This window comes from Sceloporus undulatus, chromosome 2 (genome assembly GCF_019175285.1).
Source record: "Sceloporus undulatus isolate JIND9_A2432 ecotype Alabama chromosome 2, SceUnd_v1.1, whole genome shotgun sequence".
NCBI classification, from domain to species: Eukaryota; Metazoa; Chordata; class Lepidosauria; order Squamata; family Phrynosomatidae; genus Sceloporus; species Sceloporus undulatus.
This window is the reverse complement of record NC_056523.1, coordinates 251,991,394-252,011,493: the sequence shown is the minus strand read 5'-3', so window position 1 is coordinate 252,011,493 and position 20,100 is coordinate 251,991,394. Positions and strand designations below refer to the sequence as shown.

At 39.3% G+C, this 20,100-nt stretch overlaps 1 protein-coding gene and 1 long non-coding RNA gene across 3 annotated transcripts in view; one reads left to right on the top strand and one right to left on the bottom strand.

Moving 5' to 3' along the window:
* The window catches only part of DAPK1 (death associated protein kinase 1), a 643,597-nt gene that overhangs the window by 202,297 nt on the left and 421,200 nt on the right, over positions 1-20,100 (bottom strand). The window lies entirely within an intron of this gene.
* Positions 8,313-18,947, top strand: LOC121920897. 2 transcript variants are annotated; one of them, XR_006101795.1, is made up of 4 exons: positions 8,313-8,672; positions 11,375-11,484; positions 14,821-14,924; positions 18,697-18,947. It is a non-coding gene; the product is annotated as an uncharacterized LOC121920897 (long non-coding RNA). The 2 variants fall into 2 exon arrangements; XR_006101794.1 differs by lacking the exon at positions 11,375-11,484.

Sequence of the window (20,100 nt, the reverse complement as noted above, 5' to 3'; positions counted from 1 at the left end):
CCCACAATGTAGGGCTGTTGCCAGGAAAGCTCTTCACCCCCTTTACACACCAGTCTATCTGTTATGGACAGGGTCATATGGGAGAAGGTAGTTTTACAGGTTTTCGGAATTGGCATTGGCATGTTACATTTATCACTAATGTAATATGCGAATTCACCCAGTGGTGCAACCGTGTCTTGCATATATGGGTTGCTGTGTTCACTTCTGCTACCAAATGATGATGGTGCAGAAATTAGCATGTTGTTATCCTGAGAATGGCACAATCTGATTGCATGTCACTTGGAAACCAAAGGAATAAGATGGAAAGAATAGGGAACGTGGTCTTTCTGTGTGCTATGGTATTTGCACAAAAGCTATATTTGAGCAAAAGTTCTGCCTGTAACTTTACAAACATGCAATTAAGGCTCATGGAGTTATCTAAATCCATTTTCTTGCCTTATAATTTTATAGCCTAAGCCATTCTTGTTGATTTTAGACTTTCTTTTTAACTCTACTAGCCAAAGAGGGAACCAAATATTGTCTGTTTACTTGCTCATGAAACAAATTATGCTCCTCTGCTGTCTTTACTATCTAATCTGCCTTGGGTGTACAGTTCATATTGAAAGTAAGCAGGTCCTGGTGGTTGTGGGGAAATCGGCCACAGAATATGACATGCCATTAACTATAATTTTAATATAACAGTACACTATAGAGATTATTGCAATCATAGCCAGAACAAATGTGTCCATTTCAATGCACAGTGTTAAATGCCCCAATAAATAAAACATGCTTGGCAGAACTGAAAGAGATTCTGTTACTGGAATGCCTTCCAGGCATTGTTGTTCACAGCTCCATAAAATTAATCTTTTTCCATTTATTAGATTTGGTGCCTTTTGTCAATGAAATTCACTGGTCAATTTCTCTAATATTGGAGCATGTAAGGAAAGAACTGGTATATCCCCTGGCTGTTTTCCTCTTGTCTCTGGGTGAGTGCACACTTGTGCATGTGTGTGCACACGCGCACACACACAATTTGGATCTGGAAAAGTTTGACAATTGTACCTAGAAGTGCACATATAGGATCAGAGAACACGTCTTACTGCTAACATATTTGTTTTACTGTTGACATGTTACAATAGCAATCATGCCAGCTAAAATATGTTTTTATGGAAGTTGTTTTATTTGCTAAATCATAGGTGAGTAGAGATTGTTTTCTCCTATCATCCCCAACCAGGATAGCCGGTAGTCAGGAGTTGTAGTCCAACATCTGAAAGGTCACAAGTTTCCCACCCTTGTGGTAAATGCTGGCAATATACCATGTGAACCATGTTACAAGAATGGTTGGACAGGGCAGCATTTAAACAATATTACACCAGTGAAGCCACACTGCAAATGTGTGTGTTTATATATGTAGTTTTATTGTATTCTAATATACAAAAACCTATGACATTTTGTATGTGAAATGAATGTGCAAAACTATCTAATGCTAATTATATATTTCAACTTAGAAATGACCCCATTCAGTTAAATAAAATGTGCTGCCATGTAAGTTGGGAACTACAATTGGATTGTAGTTTTCTGTTTAAAATGTGTCACGGCTGAACTAACCTGCAAATGTCTTGAGTACACTCCTTAGGTTTTATGTAGTGAGGCCTCACTGATGGTAGTCACTGTGAGAAATGGAGCTGTTCATTCCTGGAATGGTATAAGACAGGAATGGGCAACTATTGCCCTCTGAATATTCTTTAATTGCAACTCTCAGCAGCCCTAGATGACATAGCTAAAAGAGAAGGAGGATCATGGGAGTTGCTAGCTACATTTTGAAGGCCACTGTTACCTTCTCCTGGTATAAGGACAACCACATTTTTCGATTCTTAGGTCTGTGCTTCTTATTGACTTAGGAAAGAGACCTCTAGTAACAATAATTTTGCACCACTAACACGTCCTGTTTCTCGAAGGCCCATAACTCTCATTGGGAGAATAGTGGGTTAGTGGTGGGATAAGAATATAAACAACTATATAAGCAGTTGGTGATTGTGATGATGAGAGGTGATGGCATGAGTATAATCACCATGAACATCTTCAGGCATATTGCTTGCTCTTCATGCGATTGCTTGTTCACACATTCAATTGAGTATTTAAGATTCCCGTTGTTCAGTGGTGGATGTGCATATATGGATAAGAGCTGACTGCAGAACTCTACACTGTTTGGGCCCCTACCCACTTATCATTTACATTTTTCCATCCACTCAAAGGACTGAAAGTATTTTGCACAAGTTCTCTTACTACTATAACACAGGTCATCTGAGTTATATCTCATCTTTTCTTTTCACCAGTTCTTGCTATAAGGCAGGGAGGAACATGCAGAGAATTCCAGTATTTGTACTTCTTGACACTTGCTTGGCGGCAATAGGAGAAAATATATATCACTATGTAAACAGAAAGCCTTTTAGCGGTTAGTGTGCACCTCAGTGCTATTTCTAGTCTATTTATGTTAAGAAAAAAACCAGGAGGCTTTGGCAGAAATATCTGAAAGCTGACAGGAGCAGATCTGGATCATAGCATTAATATTCATTTTTCATTTCCAAGTGAATGCAAGCAGCTATCAGAAGAAACTATTTGCTGATTTAATTAAAAGACTTGTGCCAATTGTAGTTTTTACAGAGGGAGTCTGGTCTATAACGCATGTCCTGATAAGGAGTGAACTTTGACTCTTTTTTCATCATTCTCCATTCCTCCTTGTGTCCTATGATCTTTCCAGGCATCTTCCTAATCTTGAGTGGAACAGTTCTTTCAAAATATTTCAGTTCTTAGTGAAATCAGAGACCACAACCAAGCAAAGGCTGGTACAATGTGAATGCATCATACAAGTTTGCAATTGCCAATCTTTCAGGCACTCCTCAAGATTTTACAGAGCTTGAAAAGTTATAGCTCCCCAAAGACCCAGACTGTATGGCCAGTTACCATGTTGACAGGGGGGCCCTGGGAGAAGTAGCCCAAAAAGTATTTTATTCCAGCTCTGATAAGGAAGCTGTGGTTGGCCACAGCTACACTCAGAGTTACATCTATGATACATCAAATACATAATTTAGGATCACTTTGTTTTTCTGTTCACCACTGGAAGTATGCAGGTACCTAATCCTGATAGGAACTACTATGCCTAAATTTCATCTTGGCCATACCTTCCATGGGAAAGGGCTTTTTTAAAAAAAGGAAACTCATCACCAATAGGGGCATTTGTCCTTTTTATAAGTGTTGGGAAATGTGTGAGATCATAGTGGACCTCATTAGCAGAATAATCAAATTGGCAAGGCAGAAGCTGAACAACAACCAGTTCTATACATACACGGGTCTAGCAGAGAAAATAAAGAAACTCAAACTTTATGGAAAACATATGATGGCAGCTTTATTTAAAAATTGCTTGTGCATAATCAAACACAGGGTCTTATGGAGAAAGGGCAGAGAAGTAAAAAAATGGCTGCAAATTGGAGGAAAAGAGAGGGCATGGCAAAGCAAATAAACAGGCAGTCTGCAAACATGCAGCCCAACTGTCAGTGAGCATAGTCAAGTAAATATTAACTGCAACAGTAAGCTCCATGTGAGATACAGATTTTTTTTTCTTTTTCTAAAAATGGTGTGTAGAGGGGTATTAGTGGTTTAAACTATGATGTTTTATTCCTCAGGAACAAAAACGGGCGGCTCCAGCCTGCCCTTTCGGGGTGGTCTGTCCAGCCCTTAAGTCTCTAACCTTTCTGGAAGGAAAGATAGACTGCAGATACAGCCCCATTGTTTTGTGAGGAGGGAGTCTGATACTGCCTTTAGTGTTTGTTAATTAATACCATGCTATAGTGGTTTGAATTTTGGACTAGGATACTGGGGAACCAGTGTTTGAATTTCCAGCTTGGCCATGGAAACCCATGGGGTGACCTTGGGCAAGTCACATGCTCTCAGCCTTAGAGGAAGGCAGAGGCAAACTCCCTCTGGCCAAATTCTGCCAAGAAACTCCTTTGGTAGGTTTGTTTCAGGATTGCCATGAGTCAGAAATGGCTTGAAGGTGCACAGCAACAACATCAAAAATGAATATAACAGCATCATTGTTGCTGTTGGTACTCTGGTACAAAAAATATTCTAGCACAAATGATCTGATTAACACATTTTACTTCATTTTTTAAATTAAGTACACTTGAGTTAAATATGGAAAGATAATTCTTTCCTTCCCCTTCCTCTGTTTTAGTCTACCAATACAGAATACCAATACAGGAAATGAAGATATCATTTTGGCACACAGATAACTGCTTGATTTAATGTTGTAGGCATTACAGTATGCTGGTTTAATTGGATGGCATTCATTTGTTAGAAGATACTTTTCCAAATTGTTAGTTGATTCTTTGATGGTCCTTGACATGAGCTCACATCTGGAATATGGAAGAAAAATGGTGTCTAGATTGCTTCAAATATATCTGTTACTATTTTACATCTCCACAGTCTCGTGATGCATATAAGCTTTTCCAAAAGCAGGCCATTCCCTATCTAGCTACCTTCTTAGTTACAGTCCATGTAATGCTTTCCATAAATGTGCAATCTCTGTTCTTGCTGCACCAGTAATATTGAGATAAGTTTTTGTTTGATAGTGTTAATTCCCTTCCAGATGATTAACACATTTGATGGGAAAGGAGGAATAAAATAGAACAAAGAAAGTTTAAAAATTAACTATTTCATCTGTATTTCTGAAGGAAACGACACATTATTCTTCCCCTCACCCTGTGTTTCATGCCATTTTCCCTCACTTTATATGTATTGTGTTTTTCCTGTGACTCAGATGAAACTCTTGCAGGGATTCTTGGAGTATTCTTAAAGATATGTACTACACTTCTGCAGCCATTATAAATAGACAAGCAAGCAAGCAAGAAATGGATGGCAAATGTATTCTCTGCAGTCACTGTCTTATTTTCACTAATGATAGGGCCAGCCTTGTGTGAAGTATCTGAAGAAGGCAGCTATCCTTTATTTCATCATCAATGCCCTTGACATTGAATTCAGAATAATGGATGTATTGGTTATTGAATCAGCTGGACAAGCCATTGTAAATCAGTGAGGGCCACCGAAGCTGAAGGACTCACTGCATCTAGACCACAATAATCAGATCTACTAAAGTAAGTTTCCTGATCCTTCCAAATTAAAACTAATGATCTGACCCCTTAAAATACATGCAAAAATGATGCAACTGCCCCAAGAACACCCACCCACATACTCCCTCTTTTCTTTTCTCTCTCTCTTTCTCTTTTAAAAAAAACACCTTTCTGTGTGGCTTTTCTGTTATCCTTGCACATTCAAAGCCAGGCTATCCAGCATCTGATGAGATAAATCTGGCTAGGAAAAACAGTGACATTTTCAGTGAAAGGCTCTTTCTTACTAGAGAAACACTGGGATCTGTTTTACAGGAGTCTGGTCTGAACCCCTTTATTTACATAATGGTGTTTAGTGTTGAACTTGAATTTCTTCCAGTGGGTTCAGTTCAATGCAGATTGAAATCAATGTCTCCTGTCTATTGGACCAAACCAATTATGCCAATCTTTTGAATCCCCTCTCACCCCCCATCTGCTGATGCCAGATTCACCATTTCTCACTTTTACTGAGTTCTCAAAATACTATGACAGAGGAGGCAGCTTTCACAACAGGCACACTGTTGTACCATGTGAAAAGCTGTAACAAATCAGGCCCAGTTTTACCATTAGAAAGAGCAGCAAGCAGCAGGTTTGGGTTATCCTAAAATGGCAGCAAATGATTGGATATTTACTATGTCTGTATTGCATTTTTAGACTAGGGATGGGGCGGGTTGCTTATGGAGAATTTTAGTATTTTGCCTCTGGTGCCAAATTAACCAGACGGATGAAAGGTACTATACTGTCATAAATTACTATGTGAAATTATAAGCCAGTGTGAGAGCCAGTGTGGTGTAGTAGTTTTAGTATTGGACTAGGACACTGGAAGACCAGGATTCGAATCCTTGCTTGGCCATGGAAACCTGCTGGGTTGATCTTGGGCAAGTCACACTCTCAAAGGATGACCTTGGGCAAGTCACACAGTCTCAGAGGATAGCAATGGCAAATGCCATCTGAAAAAACTTGCCAAGAAAACCCTGAAATAGCTGGGGCAGATATTTAACAGATCAAGGTCAAGAAACCAAGGTCCTATCTGCAGTGGCCAGGTTACTCTACGGACAGCCTGGAGAATCTTAGCACCAGAGCTGCCCTGACTTCCTGGCCCCCATTACCTTAGACCTTTGTTCTGACACTAGGTGGCTATTCACATGGGCACAATGCTGTATCGCCTGGTGTGGCCACCTGTTTCTGAGGTCAGAAGGAGGTGTCCAGCCTCAAACACATGGCTGGGCACATTGTTCTGACCTCAGAGCAAAGTGATTCATGGCAGCCACCACTGTGCTGGATGGCACTGGGGGGGCCTGTGAAAACAGTTGTCCCACATCAGAACAGAGAGCTCCAGATCTTTCAGTAAGTTCCAGAGCAACTCGTGGGTTTTAAAAATCTGTGTTAACAGTGTTATGCCCTGTGTTTGGGTATCCATACTGTCACACCAGACCTTGGGACGCTGTGTCATCTGGTCTACCTGTCAAGAGGATAGAGGGAGCCAGTTCATGTAGCCTAGAGTGTCGCTCAAAAGCTGCAGGAAGAAAACAAACAGAGGGACATGTTGAAGAATAGTCAGGATCCATTTCTAGGTGTCAAAGAAATTCAGGCCTTAGGAGTATCCAGTGTCACTTTGAGTGCCTGAACTGCATTAGTGGCTCACCATTTTCACAGGCTTCTGATCTATGAGCAAGGACAGCTGGAGCAGCTCTGCTTGAGCTGCCGATGTCTTCAGCTTGCCTCTTTCCTGGGCAACTCCCCAAACACCTTCACGCTTAGCTTAGCTAAGTGTGTTCACTGTCACGTCAGAGGGAGAAATGACATATATCTGGACCAGAGTACCATTTGCTGATCTGCCTCAAGGAGCACAATGTCTAGGGCCAGCACTATTTCTGAGAAATCACCATAACTAGGAAATGACATAAGGGCCCGTATTGTATGTGATGTTGGTTACTTATGCTGAGGGTCCAGGGTATGTCAGCTGTCCTTCTCCAGCTGATGTGGCAACCTGATCATACCTGGGTGCTCCCCTTTAGCCTGTCATTGGTCAGGAAGGGCAGGGCTGTGTTCTGATGCCATCTATCTGTTGTTGCACCACTGAGAGGAAAGGAAGAGACTTCACTCTCCTCTATCTGCTGGAAATGTGAGAGGGGAGACTGCTCATTCCCCCTAGTTGTACAACAATATCCAGATTGTGCAAGAATGCACTTTCATGTTCTCAGCCACTAATTGATTCTGAGTGTTCAGCCCATCTCATCTGCTGATGTGCAGCATAGGAAAATACACTGGATGTTTTGGGTTATGTCAGTGAAAGGATCTATGAGAATTTCAACCTTGGCTCACAGAAGTGCTCAAATGTTAATGTCAAAGGGCAAGCTAAAAAAAATGTGGGAAGCTGGCTTGCTAGCTCTTGCAGTCTTAATTTTCAAAAATATCAGTGCTTTTCTATCCTTTTGTGGCAGGCAAGACTGAAGCTTTGTTGAATGACATCCATATAGATAATCTTAAACTAGGGCAGAACAGATAGCATCAACAGGAAAAGAAAAACCTGAACTTTGAGCTGTAAACCTAGACACACTTTCCTCTGAGTAAGTCCCATTAACTTACCAGGAGTGAACACTGATTGAAGGAATGCACAGTTAAAACATGTTGCAGCAATTATTTCTTATTTGCTTGCATTATTAAAATTCACTTTATAAACTTGATGAAATCTTCTCTATACTCAGTGGCAGAAAACAAAGGCACAGCACACCAGGAAATACAGATTCTCATGTCTTCAACAATTCTATAGGCATAGATGTGGGCGCACTTGGTGTAAAGATATCCTTAGCTGTTCAAAGACGTTAGGTATGTTCTCCTTAGAAATGTGAGCTTCCTTTCTTACTACCCTGACTTCCTATGAAGAGTTAGGTCAAATCCAAGGTCACAGCATTAATCTTCGTGCCCCTCTGTGGACTTGCTTTGGGATACCACAGGGAGCTTTCTGTTTTCTGACAGTGATGTTCTCTGACAACTGCTTTCCTTCGGAATGATGAAGCTGTCAAGCCTGAGGGCAAAGCTCCTACAGTAAGAGTGAAATTGTATGTTAGGAGGAGCAATTACAGTCACCTGACAGTTTTATTTTTAAATGAAAAATAATCTTGGAGCCTCTGACCTAAATCTTTTGTTGATCCTGACTAGAGCAGACCCACAGAATCAGTGGGATTTATCTACATGTTGACTCACCATTCAACAGTTGATTGAATGGACCTCTGTAGTTCTGACTAACCAGAGAGATGCCAGACTCTGACTGAGTCTATCCTGTCCTGTCATTTGTCTGCTTAAAATGGCTTTCCCTCATTACCTTTCATTGTCATGGATAGATCACTACTTGGGAAAATTTGATTCACTAAAAATCAGCCTTTGCAAGAGAGGGGAACTGGTTAAGATGATCTGTCCCAAAAGGATGTAGGTGATTTCCTCACGGCTCTTGGGGATTTTCCTGTCATCTCAACAGGCTATTGTGCTGAAATCCTGGTTGAACCTTGGAAGGGAAAAATGGCTAGGGTGAGTACTGGATGGGGTTACAGTCCCCCTGAAAACTTGGGTTAGCAGTTTGAGTGTATTCTTGGATTCAATCCCAAACTTAGAAGCTTGGTTTTATGTAGTGATCAGGAGTGTGTTTGTACTGTTAAAGCAATTGTGGGTCTTACCTCCTAATAAAGGATTTCCCATGAGCAGAACTGAGATTGCAGTCAAGAAATAGGAAGATTAGGACTTGGAAGGGCAGCTATGAAAGAACTGGACAAGATACTAAACTGCAAAGATACTAAACTGAACACTTAATTTAGGATTATCCAAGCCATTATATTTCCCATAACCATATATGGATGTGAGAGCCAGATACTGAAAAAAGTTGATAGAAAGAAAATCAATTAATTAGAGATGTGTCGCTGGAGAAGAGTGCTGACAATACTATGGATAATCAAGAGGACAAACAAATAGGTCCTAGAACAGATCAGGCCTGAACTTTCCCTGGAAGCCAAGACGACTAACCTGAGGCTGTCATAATTTGGACATATCATGAGAAGGCATGACTCACTGGAAAAGAGAAAACTACTAGGAAAGGTGAAGGGCAGTAGAAAGAGAGGAAGACCGCACACTAAATGGAGAGAGTCAATTAGGGAAGCCACAGCCCTAGGACAGCAGGACCTGAGCAGAGTATTGAGGACAAGAGATCTTGGAGGTGTCTCATTCACAGGGTTACCATGAGTTGAAGTTGATTCGAAGGCAGTTAACAACAAATGTGGTTGAGATCAAATTGCAGTGTTAATGATTAATGTGGCATTCAGTCATAGAAGTACTGCTCAGGGGTGTTGTGAGAGGAACCCTTGTCTGTCACATGAATTTGTCAGCATTACACAGAACATCATTCTAGAAATTAAATAGGCATAGCATGGGTTAACATTGTTCTTTAGTATAGGCAAGTATAGTATTCACTTCAAACTTGCATTTCAGAAGATAACAGCATGTGATCACCTGCTTAAATATGAGAATATCAAAGCATACATTTCCCCATCTTTCAGTTTAGCCATGAGAGACATGGAGAGTGATTTTATCATAGCTATCTGGCTTTTCTATTCTCAAAGCTTGTAGAAGATGAGAAAAAATGTTCCTGTGTAGTAGAGATTTCTTTGTGCAAGCTTTTGCTATATAAAGGTTTTGCTTGTGAGCATTTCTGTACTCACATAACACGGGTAAGGAGGATCACACTAACAGTCTGAGGAAATTAAGGAGACTATTACTGAGGAAGTGTATTTTGCCTGAGGACACCATCATAATAATAGCCGCTGAAACAGTTAATACATATTTATAATGCAGGTACACATATGTCTCACTCTGGAAGTCAGACTTTTGGTCTTAATGATATGAAATGCCCAGAACATCTTCTGATCATAACACAACATGTTCAATTTTCCAGCAAACTACAAAGGACACTGCCTAGTTTTCTTGCATAGGTGCACATGAAATATATTTTTCTTTGAAACATAAGAGCACTTCTCTGTTGTGTTCACAGGCTAGCATGGTCCCAGTAAGCAATTTTAGCTTTGACTTCTTCACATACACCAGCACCACTGAAAAAAGGGGTCAAATGAGACCACAGTGAACACTCAAAGGAGGAAAGGGAAGAATATTTCAAAATATTTCATATTTTATGCTATTGTGATATTTTCTCTGAGTCAATGTGGTGTACTACCTTGATTATGAGAATTAACAGAAACTAGATTTATAAAAGTGTTATCTGTCAATGATTTTGCTCAAGATCTGGCCAGGCCCAGCTCCCAGTGTAAGGGTCCTCAGAAAAGTAGTGTACTTATTTCCTTGCAAGAGCTCTCAACAAATCTGTAGGCTTCTCATTAGGTCCTGTGGGCTTCAGAACACAGTGGAAGTACTCTGAATTACTTTAATAGAAATTAATTTTCCATTCTGTCGCCAGCTTAGCATTACTGTGGGAAATGGCGGAAGCGCTGCTGGAAAGGGTTCTGCAGCTGTCCAAAGATGCTATGTCTTGACTATGAAGATTTTCACACGACATCGCTATATCGTTTCTTTATCGTCCCAAAGTGTAGTGGAATCGTCATAACAGACGATTTTCGCATGAGGCTGTTAGTGTTCTTAAATCGGTGATATATCAGAATTCAGCAATAAATGATTACAAAACGATTTCAAAACAGTTGAATTTCTGAATTCTGAAATATCAATGTTTTAAGAACACTAACAACCTCATGTGAAAATCTTTTGGAATTGTCTATCTGTTATGATGATTCCACTACACTTTGGGACGATAAAGGAACGATATAACGATGTTGTGTGAAAATCTTTATTGTTTTGGAATGTTACATTTAGACATTAAGAAAGAATACAACTCGTTACACAAAGTCCCCCAAGTTATTAGTTCCCATTAATATTATAATTTTTATTTAGTAACTGAAAGATTCTTAAGCTGCATTAGTTTTTTTAAAAGCTAGGATTAATAAAAAGAACAGAGTAAACCTGAAAAATTATGCTCAAAATGCTTTTAAAAGTCCCAAACTGAGCAGAACTCATCAGACATTCACAAAATAAGTAACGAGCTTCCCACTTGTTTTCTTGTTTTTGAAATGTAACTTTGTCACACTGTCAGTACAAAACAAGTAACTTGTTAAAGGAGCTGTGCTGTGTATAAGTTCTGGGGATGACACTAGGCTCACTCTGGTTCTTTTCTCTAGCTTTGGACAAAGAACAGACCTTACAACTCAGAAGAGTACCTCTACAGATGACATGATTGCCCTAACACATGTACTGGTTGCCATAAGGATCCTCTGATCATCAACCATTAGTGAGAATTCACCTACTTTAGCTCTCTCTTTTTTATGCTCCAGGAGTCATACTTTCTGAGTTATTCTTTTTACTTGACAAGTGTGTTTAAGTGTTCACCATCTTGCCATCTGTTACTTTCATTTCCTCTGCCGTAATGATCCATCACTAAACTCTATCAAGAGTTCTGTTTTGCTCCTCTAGTAATCAATATCTCAAAGACACTGAATATGTCCAGTGGACAGGTCCTTTAAATCATAATATCCACCTAGAGACACACAGCATTCCTGCATCCTGATGCGATGTCTGTTTTTATGTGACATGAAATCATACTATGATTTGAAATTATGTTTCTTGATAGTGCTGAAATGTATTTCAGTTTTGCTTACAGGGGCTTTGTCAGTTGAGCTATGCTTGTATAGGTATCACTTTCCATGATGGCTATATATTACTTTCACTGTATGTATGTGTAAATTGCATGGGAACAAGAATGTGAGGGTGCTATTGCACTTATGACCTTCACCTCATGTCCTTGTGGACTTCCATAGGCATCTGGCTGGTGACTATTGTAAGGGAATGCTGGACTAGATGGGTGTTTGATCTCATCTATTATGGCTCTCATGTTCTTATGTATATTCTAAACATGTTTCATTATTATCAATCTTGCTTGGAATGAATGCAGTAAATGCAGTGACCTCAAGAGGAAATGGCTTGTATGATCATGTACAGACATAGTCACAATCAGTAATATGACAGCCTTACTCTTTTTAGGAAACAAAATTTATTGCAATTTGAATGATACTTTTTTGGATGGCACAACTGAAGTGAGTGCAAACAAACTAATAAGCTTTTTTTTAAAAAAAAAAAAAAGAGAATAGAGGAATACACAAGAAGTCCAAAACATACCCTGGTGGATTGGCTACCATGTTTGTCTGAAGCTGAAATGGTCAGAAGTTGTGGCCATTGTCTTCAAAGGCAGAGAGATTGCAGAATAGAGACTGCAGATAAAGAAACGTGTTATGGTATCAGTTTCCATTCTTCCTGCTCTCAGTAGACAAAATTTTATCTATAACTACTAGACATCTGTCCATGGCCTTGGACAAAGCCCATAGATTTCTGAAATGGCTTGGAGCAAGTGCAGAAGAATGATACAGCAGTCTTTATGTTGGCAAAGGTGAAGATTAAATTGCATTAGGTGAAAAAAAAGTCAATTAAAGACAAATAGATAGTCATACTGTAGGAGATGGAAATCTCTGAGTTATATGGAAATGTATTCTCATGGAAAAGGTTCTTCTCCTGGAGGTACATCCTGTGCAAGTCGTGGTATTCCCAATAGTGAAAAAAAAAATAGCAGACTTGTGAACCATTAGTTTTGAGTAAGACGTTTGAGTATTTTGGTCCTTTTGTGGACTTTTATGTACCTCCTTGTAACATTCAGCACATGGCTCTATTGTTAGTCCTGAAACAGAAATAGAACTTTATGGAGCCCAGATTAAAGCAGGAAAAGAAACAACAGTGAAAGAATGGAAAATAAGAAGAAACATGAGTCCTTGAATGGAATTGGGAGATTTGTCTGGAGAACTTATCAGAGCAATACCTTTTAAGCATTAGCTTAAAAGAGTCATTTTGCTTTTTACTTCTCATCCACAGTAGCTATAGCTGTTTCAGAATGTCCAGGTTGTATGTGTTTCTATGAAAGGAAAGTGGTGTTTTTCTAAGGGAGTGGGGTTGCATTGGGACTCTTCAGTAATCTCTCCTCTGTTGAGTATATAAGACTTGTTTCTGTTATTATTGTACAATATACAATCTTGTATAATATTATCCTGGCTGAGGTACAGTAAATTAGGAGTTTATTACATGCCATTGAAGGCAGCTTACCCTATTCACATTTCATTTTGAAGCCAGAATTTATCGCATGCGCAGGGGGCAGGGCAAGAGCAACCTGGCTGCAGTCCTGGTCCCAGCTGTGCTTATCCGGCATCTTTTCAAAAATGGCAGATTCCTGGTTTTCAGTATTATAATATTTTATTATATTTTAAAAAGTTACATATAAAAAGTCACTCATATACACAACACAAACCAATAAACAATGAGCAAAACAAAAATAGACATTAAAGACAAAGACTACACATAACCATTGACACTTATATCTAACATCCCACATCCATTACTTCCTATTTGCAAGTCTAGCTTTTGTTTCTATCTCATTCGTTTTTAGATTATCTGTTGGTAAATGAACAAAACCACTGCTTACTGTCCTTCTTATTTCTTTTGTATATTTTCCCTTGAAGTCCCCAGTGGGTTAAAAAAAACTAATACAAATTCACTTTAATTAAACTATACATCATTGGAATTTCTTCCTTCTAAAAGTAAATCTAATTTTCCAACTGTTAAGTCTCTTGATTTAATTCAAAATAATTCAAATTAGTCTAATTCTGTCCCTAGAGTATTATTTCCCCCCAATATTTCTGGAAATATTCTATTATCTTGTTCCAGTCTTCCTTATATGAGTTTAATGGTTCATTTCTGATTCCTCTTGATAGTTTATCCATTTCCAACATGTCAAATAGGTTAAATGTCCAGTCTTCCATTGAAGGTATTTCCTTTGTCTTCCATCTCTTGGCATAAACTATTCTCGCAGCTGACAACATATTAATATTTTACCAACCCCCCCCCCCGCCAAAGATAGTTCTGTTATATTAAGTAACAAAATTTCCAGTGAAAGTTTTAAAGATATATTTACAACCTTCTTAATTAAAAAAACAATTGTTTTCAAAATTCACTGCATTCTCGCAAGTCCACCACGTATGATAAATCGAACCTCTTTCCTTTTCACATTTCCAACACAAATTGCTACAATTATTATACATCTTACTTATTCTATCAGAGGTTAGATACCAATGAAAAAAAACCTTTTAATAATTTTTTTTATTTTTTATGATAAAGGAAAAATTAAGTTTGTCTCTCCTCTTCCATGTTAATTCCCACTGATCCAATTAAATTGTAAAACCAAAATTCTGGGACCAAAAAAGGCAGGCTCCTGGTTTTGAAAAGATGCCAGATAAGCACAGCTGGGACTTGAGCTGAAGACGGGTTGCACTCACCTGGCCCCCGGCACGTGTGATGAAATCCGCCTTCAGAATTAAATGCAAATGGAGTATGCTGCTTTAAATGACGTGCAATAAACTCCTTTGCAATTCTTTTTCTCAAACAGTGCTGTGCACTCAAGCGAAAAGTTTTCTTCACTTTCCCTTTCCTTTTACTTGCCTTCTCTGTAGCCTCTCTGCTCACCTCTCCCATTTTCTAGCCTACTGTAGCTTCCCTGTCCATCTCTCCCATTCTGCTTTCTCCTTTTTAGGTCAGAAGAAGGCAGCTTTAAAAGGACAAGAAGAGCTCTTTTGAAGGCACCAATAAGAAAAGATGCCCCTAGGGTCAGTAGGGACCACCTCCATGTAATTCTATGTAAGTCTCACGGTGTTTGTCCACTCCAGTAATCTCAATTACAAGTAAAACAGCAATGTAACTAGTTAAACAAACCAATTTATTAGTTCTGAGGGTAATGAATTAATTGCCCAAGTTCTAACATTTAACATTATAGTACCAGTAGTAACTTTCATACCTGACATTCCATGCTCTGGGAATTTGCTTGAAGTTGGATCCATGAAAGATTTCTCCAGTATTCTTAGATTTTGGTGGTGTGGTACATCTTTTGATCAATCAAGAAATTTTGAATGCATTGTAAGACTTAAGTGGGTTGGAAAATAATGAAATGACCCATTATAGTGAAAGCAATTCAGCACAAGTCCCCCCCCCCATATAAGTGAAAAAGGGCTCTAAACAGTCCCTCCACCAACAATTATTGAATGTCTGGAAATGGAAGGATCCTGAAATAAATAAGGGAATTGTGGCTATAGCCAGACTGACTTCATGACCTTGATCCCATACAGTATTTACTGTATTCATTTTTTACTTTTAACCAGGAACAGATCATTTAATCCTATAATCCCATACAGTATTTAGATAAAAATAAAAATAAAGTTTAAAATACACCCCCCCCCCCTTTGAGTACTCACACAAATCACATTGGGCTTCTGGTTGTCTAAATCAGGACTGCAGTTGATTCTGTAGCAAATACTTATTAAGTGAATGATGAGTTCACGCTAAATTATTTCCTTTCCTGACAGTGAAAGAGCTGTACATTGCCACTTTTGAAAATACCTTCCATAGAAAACATAAATGAATTCTTCAGATGTTTACTTGCTTGGGTTTCCCACTTCTTGAATCATTGAGTGCTTGACATCCATTATTTTCAGCTTTTGTTTACTTGGGACATAATTAGAAAATAGGTAAATTAGTTGAGTAGCATCTTCAACTTTTAGGCCTCTCATGCAGAGGCCATTAGTTGTGGACATAACGACAAAGACACCACACTTTCCTCTTTAACTGTTGTCTCATGATTGAAATTGAGGTAATTAGTACTTACGGCTATAGAATGTTTTAATTGGTTTTTATCCCATTTCTCCTTGCACTTCTGTATGACCTGAAGCTGAGCAGGATTTTTTTCTTCCTCCACACTTCTTAATCCTTATAGTCTCCTCTTTGATCAAAGGTAGCACAGATGTAAGCTGAAGATGGGTTCTTGGAGGAAATGAAGTCCTTCAATCTCTGCTCAGCCATGTAACAACGTGAGTAATAGGCATATCACGAATGATTATCAAGGCAGCTGGAGTCAAAGGATACTTTCACATGACTGCAAATTGAACTAACAGTGGAATGCTTGGGTTTAATTCCAGGTGCATTTAGTAACCATGCAAAACAAGACATGATAGTACAGGTGCAAACTAGTGGAGGATAAATCTGTAGTAATGGGGATTGCAGTCCCAGTTACAGGGTGACTTTCATGGGGGCATAAAGCTTTAGCCCTCCCAGTTACTGCTTTTTAGTTCCACCATCACTAAACAGAATGCAGAAGGCTTACATTTGATTTTAGAAGGAAAAGGTCAGGTGAAGAGAGGAGTATGATCTGGGAAATGGTAAGCAGTGTAGATGAGGCAACATGAAATCACTTTCTGAATGTGTCCATGCTGGACCAGTTAGAGGCAATTATGGCAGTAAGGACAGCAGGCATTGCTCAGCATAGTTAGTGCATACTGCTATGAATAGTCCCATGTTCCTTTTCTGCCTGTCTCCAACTCAAACCCACAAATATTTAAATACAATAACATTAAATTTGTAGGACTGGAGGGGTCATTTGGTTTTGGTTTTGTGTTATTACAAAATAGTTCATCACTGGCTTTAACTGTTCAATGCAGTGCTGAAACTAGATATTTGTGTTGTCTTGACACATGCAGACAATTTAAGCTTCCCTTTTTCTTTAAGAGTTCCAGACATTACACAGTGTATATAACACATAAGAAGAAAGACCTATCTTTCATTTTTATCTTATAAATATATTAATGCAGACCTCATACTCTCTGCTAAACAATAGGATTATATATTCTTTTCACATCAGACCTGGTTGTCATACGTTTCAAGGAAAAAAGGAGACATTTAATACATGCTTTGTGCTTTGTTGAGCGTCAGAGACTGGTTGAAAGTTATGTTTGTGTGACCAGGGAGCAAAGCTGTTAGTGCAACCTGAGAACAGTTGTGTATTAAATCAATCATCAGTTTTTATAAAGTCAATGTGTGATTTTAGGATTAGTGCAAAAACAGGCACCTGTGCCTCTGCAGATGCTGTTGCACTGTATATCTCATTTGCCCTAGCTCAAATTTCAAATAGTGATGGATGTTGGAAGTTGCAATCCCACAATTTCTGGATGGCTTCATTTGCCCATCCTCTGATTTAGTGTAGTACTTTATACTACTCAGGATTAAAGAGTCCCAAGTATTAATGAGAAGTACTCTATACTATTCAGTACTGCAAAAATATAATTGAACTGGAATAATGGTTCTAACCATGGCCATTTTTGACACCTCATCACATGCTGCTCTGTACTGGACTCACCCCCCACTTCCTTTCTTGGAAAAAGTTGTGTGTGTGTGTGTTTTAGTTTGTTTGGGTTTTTTTTGACAGTATTTTTAGCATTGGAGTCACATGCCCACAAAAGCCAGAAACAAAATCTACCCCTGCTTCCCAAATATAAACTGAAAGAGGATGTCACTTTTTGTCATTTTGGGGCCTAGTGGAATCTGCATAATGTGCTGGACACAAACATTTGGCCTCCAAGTTCAAAAGGTTGCTTACCCCTGTTTGCCATGAATAACAGCAATGAGTTACTTTTAAAACAGTATAAAACTTTTATAACAGTATAATAGAATATTCATATCTGCTCACGTCATTGGAAACACAGTGCTGCTTAGTGAAATCAACTCATACCTCAAAATCTTTTTCAGGGTGTTGAAGAGGTCCACTGAATGTAATAACATTGAGCATGGTATCCTCCTGGACAGGATCAGCAGGACTGGAGGTTCACTCCTACTTACAGGTTCCAGAAAGTAATATTAGGAGTAATGTTTCTTGGCCCTCTAGCAGCAGTGTCCTGTACTACTTTATCCCCCGTGCTGCTTAATATCTATTTGAAGCCATTAGGAGTGTTCATCAGAAGAAGTGGTGTCAATAAAAATAAATAACTGGTTCTATCAATTTTTTTAGCACATGCACTTGAGCTAGCCTGGCAAGAAAGAAGAGAACCTGATGTAGCAGAAGTGGAAGCCACCACATCAATACTCATGTGGTTGATTCCTCTCTCTTCCTCTCTCCCTGATTGCACATGCAAGGAGATTATCGCATTAGCTTGGCTGCCATGATAGACCTGGAATATAACTTTCTTAAGGAGATCTTATTGCATTCATCCATCACTGGGCAGTGTGCAGACCATATGCAACCAGAGCTTTTCTCACAGCTTTTCAAGAACAGGATTTTCCCATTCTTGAAAAGATGCAGGACAAGCCCAGAGAAGCCCGGGTTGCATATGGGATATATACTGCTTGGCGATGTGTGAGTTATATCCTGGGTCTATCACGGCAGCAAAGCTAATGCAACAATCCCTTAATCTGCAGTGTCTCCCAGTTGGGGAAAATGCACTCTGCTATCCCGTCTCCCTCAGTCATAGAGTTCACCCAGTGATCATCCAGTGCCACTCGGCCTGATCTGGGTGGGCACTGAGCTTTTTCTTTCTGCCATTGCTAGAAATTCTTTAGTTTACTCTTTGGTGTTTTTCTTCTCCACTAGGAAAGTACCATTTTCTGAAGGCAAAGGCCAAAGTGAAGAAGATTGGCCAAAGAAGGTTGCAGAGGTAGCTGTTCAACAATCAAATTGGGGCAAACTAGCTGACTGTCAGCATTGATCAAGAGATTTGGAGCAAACTATGCCGATGACACCAACTGTACTTTCCTGTTACATCTTAATCAGTAGCCATAGCTGGATGAAGTGGTGGATGGATGAGGGCCAATAAATTAAGGCAGAATTCTGCAAGACGAGGCCTTGTGGCTCAGTGGTTCCTATGTAGAATCATACAATCATAGAATTGGAAGAGACCTCAAGGCCCATCAAATTCAACCCCCTGCCATTCAGGAATATACAATCAAAGCAGCTCCAATAGATGGCTATGTCTGGGAGATTGGTAGACCAATTGCCTTGAATCCCAGCCACCTAGAATCCTATTTTGGAAGAAAGGTGGGATATAAAATCCAAAAAACAAACTTTTCTGGTTCTCTAAAGGATCAACTTAAAAGCCTGAGGGTACTCCTGGATCCATTGTTGTTGAAGTTACTTCAGTGGCTCTGACTGCCTTTTCTTAGCTTTAAGCAGTCACAGCTGATTTATACAGCATGCCTGTGCTGTGCGCAGGCTTGCCATACAAGGATTTGAGGTTACGTGGACTGCGAGGCCTAATATGCTGAATGGGGCATGTGGCCATGGTGTGCTCTGTGCCATGTGCTGCAGGGGCACTCCTCATTAAAATGAATGGGGCTTCATTATACATGGGATTTGCAAAGAATCTGTGTTCTAAGTCCATTCCTGTTTTTATGTAATGTTGCCCTTTTACATCCCATGTGACCTTTAACTTTTGAAGTTGGTTTTAAGGGCTAGCTAAACTCATAGACAGACACTAATGACCTCAAAGGTGGACTACGCCAATACACTTTATGTGGGGCTGCCCTTAAAGCTGATCCAGAAACTTCAGCAGGTGTGGAAGGCTTCTGAGTCGGGCACCTTAGCACCAACACATAACAACTCTGCTAAAAAAATGTGCTCACTGCCATTAGCTACTGAATCAAGTTTAAGGCTTTCTTACTAGTTCATAAAGCTCTAAACAACTTGAGTCCTGACGGAACCCCTTCTCCCTGATAGATCCACTCAGTCTTTGAATTCACCTGGAGAGGTTTGCTCAATATTTTCACACATCTCTGATAACCATTTCACAGACATTTAGTAAAGAGGCACTTACCATGTAGCTTTTCTTTGAGAACTTTAACATACTCCAATTATTCTTAGTTTTGAGATGTTAAAAACTTACTTGAACAAGTCTTCCCTGTTTAGTTCAACCTGATGTTTGGGTACCATGTATATTTTATGTTTCATTGAGGTACATTGCTTTGAAATTTTGGGACACAAGCAGCATATAAATACTAA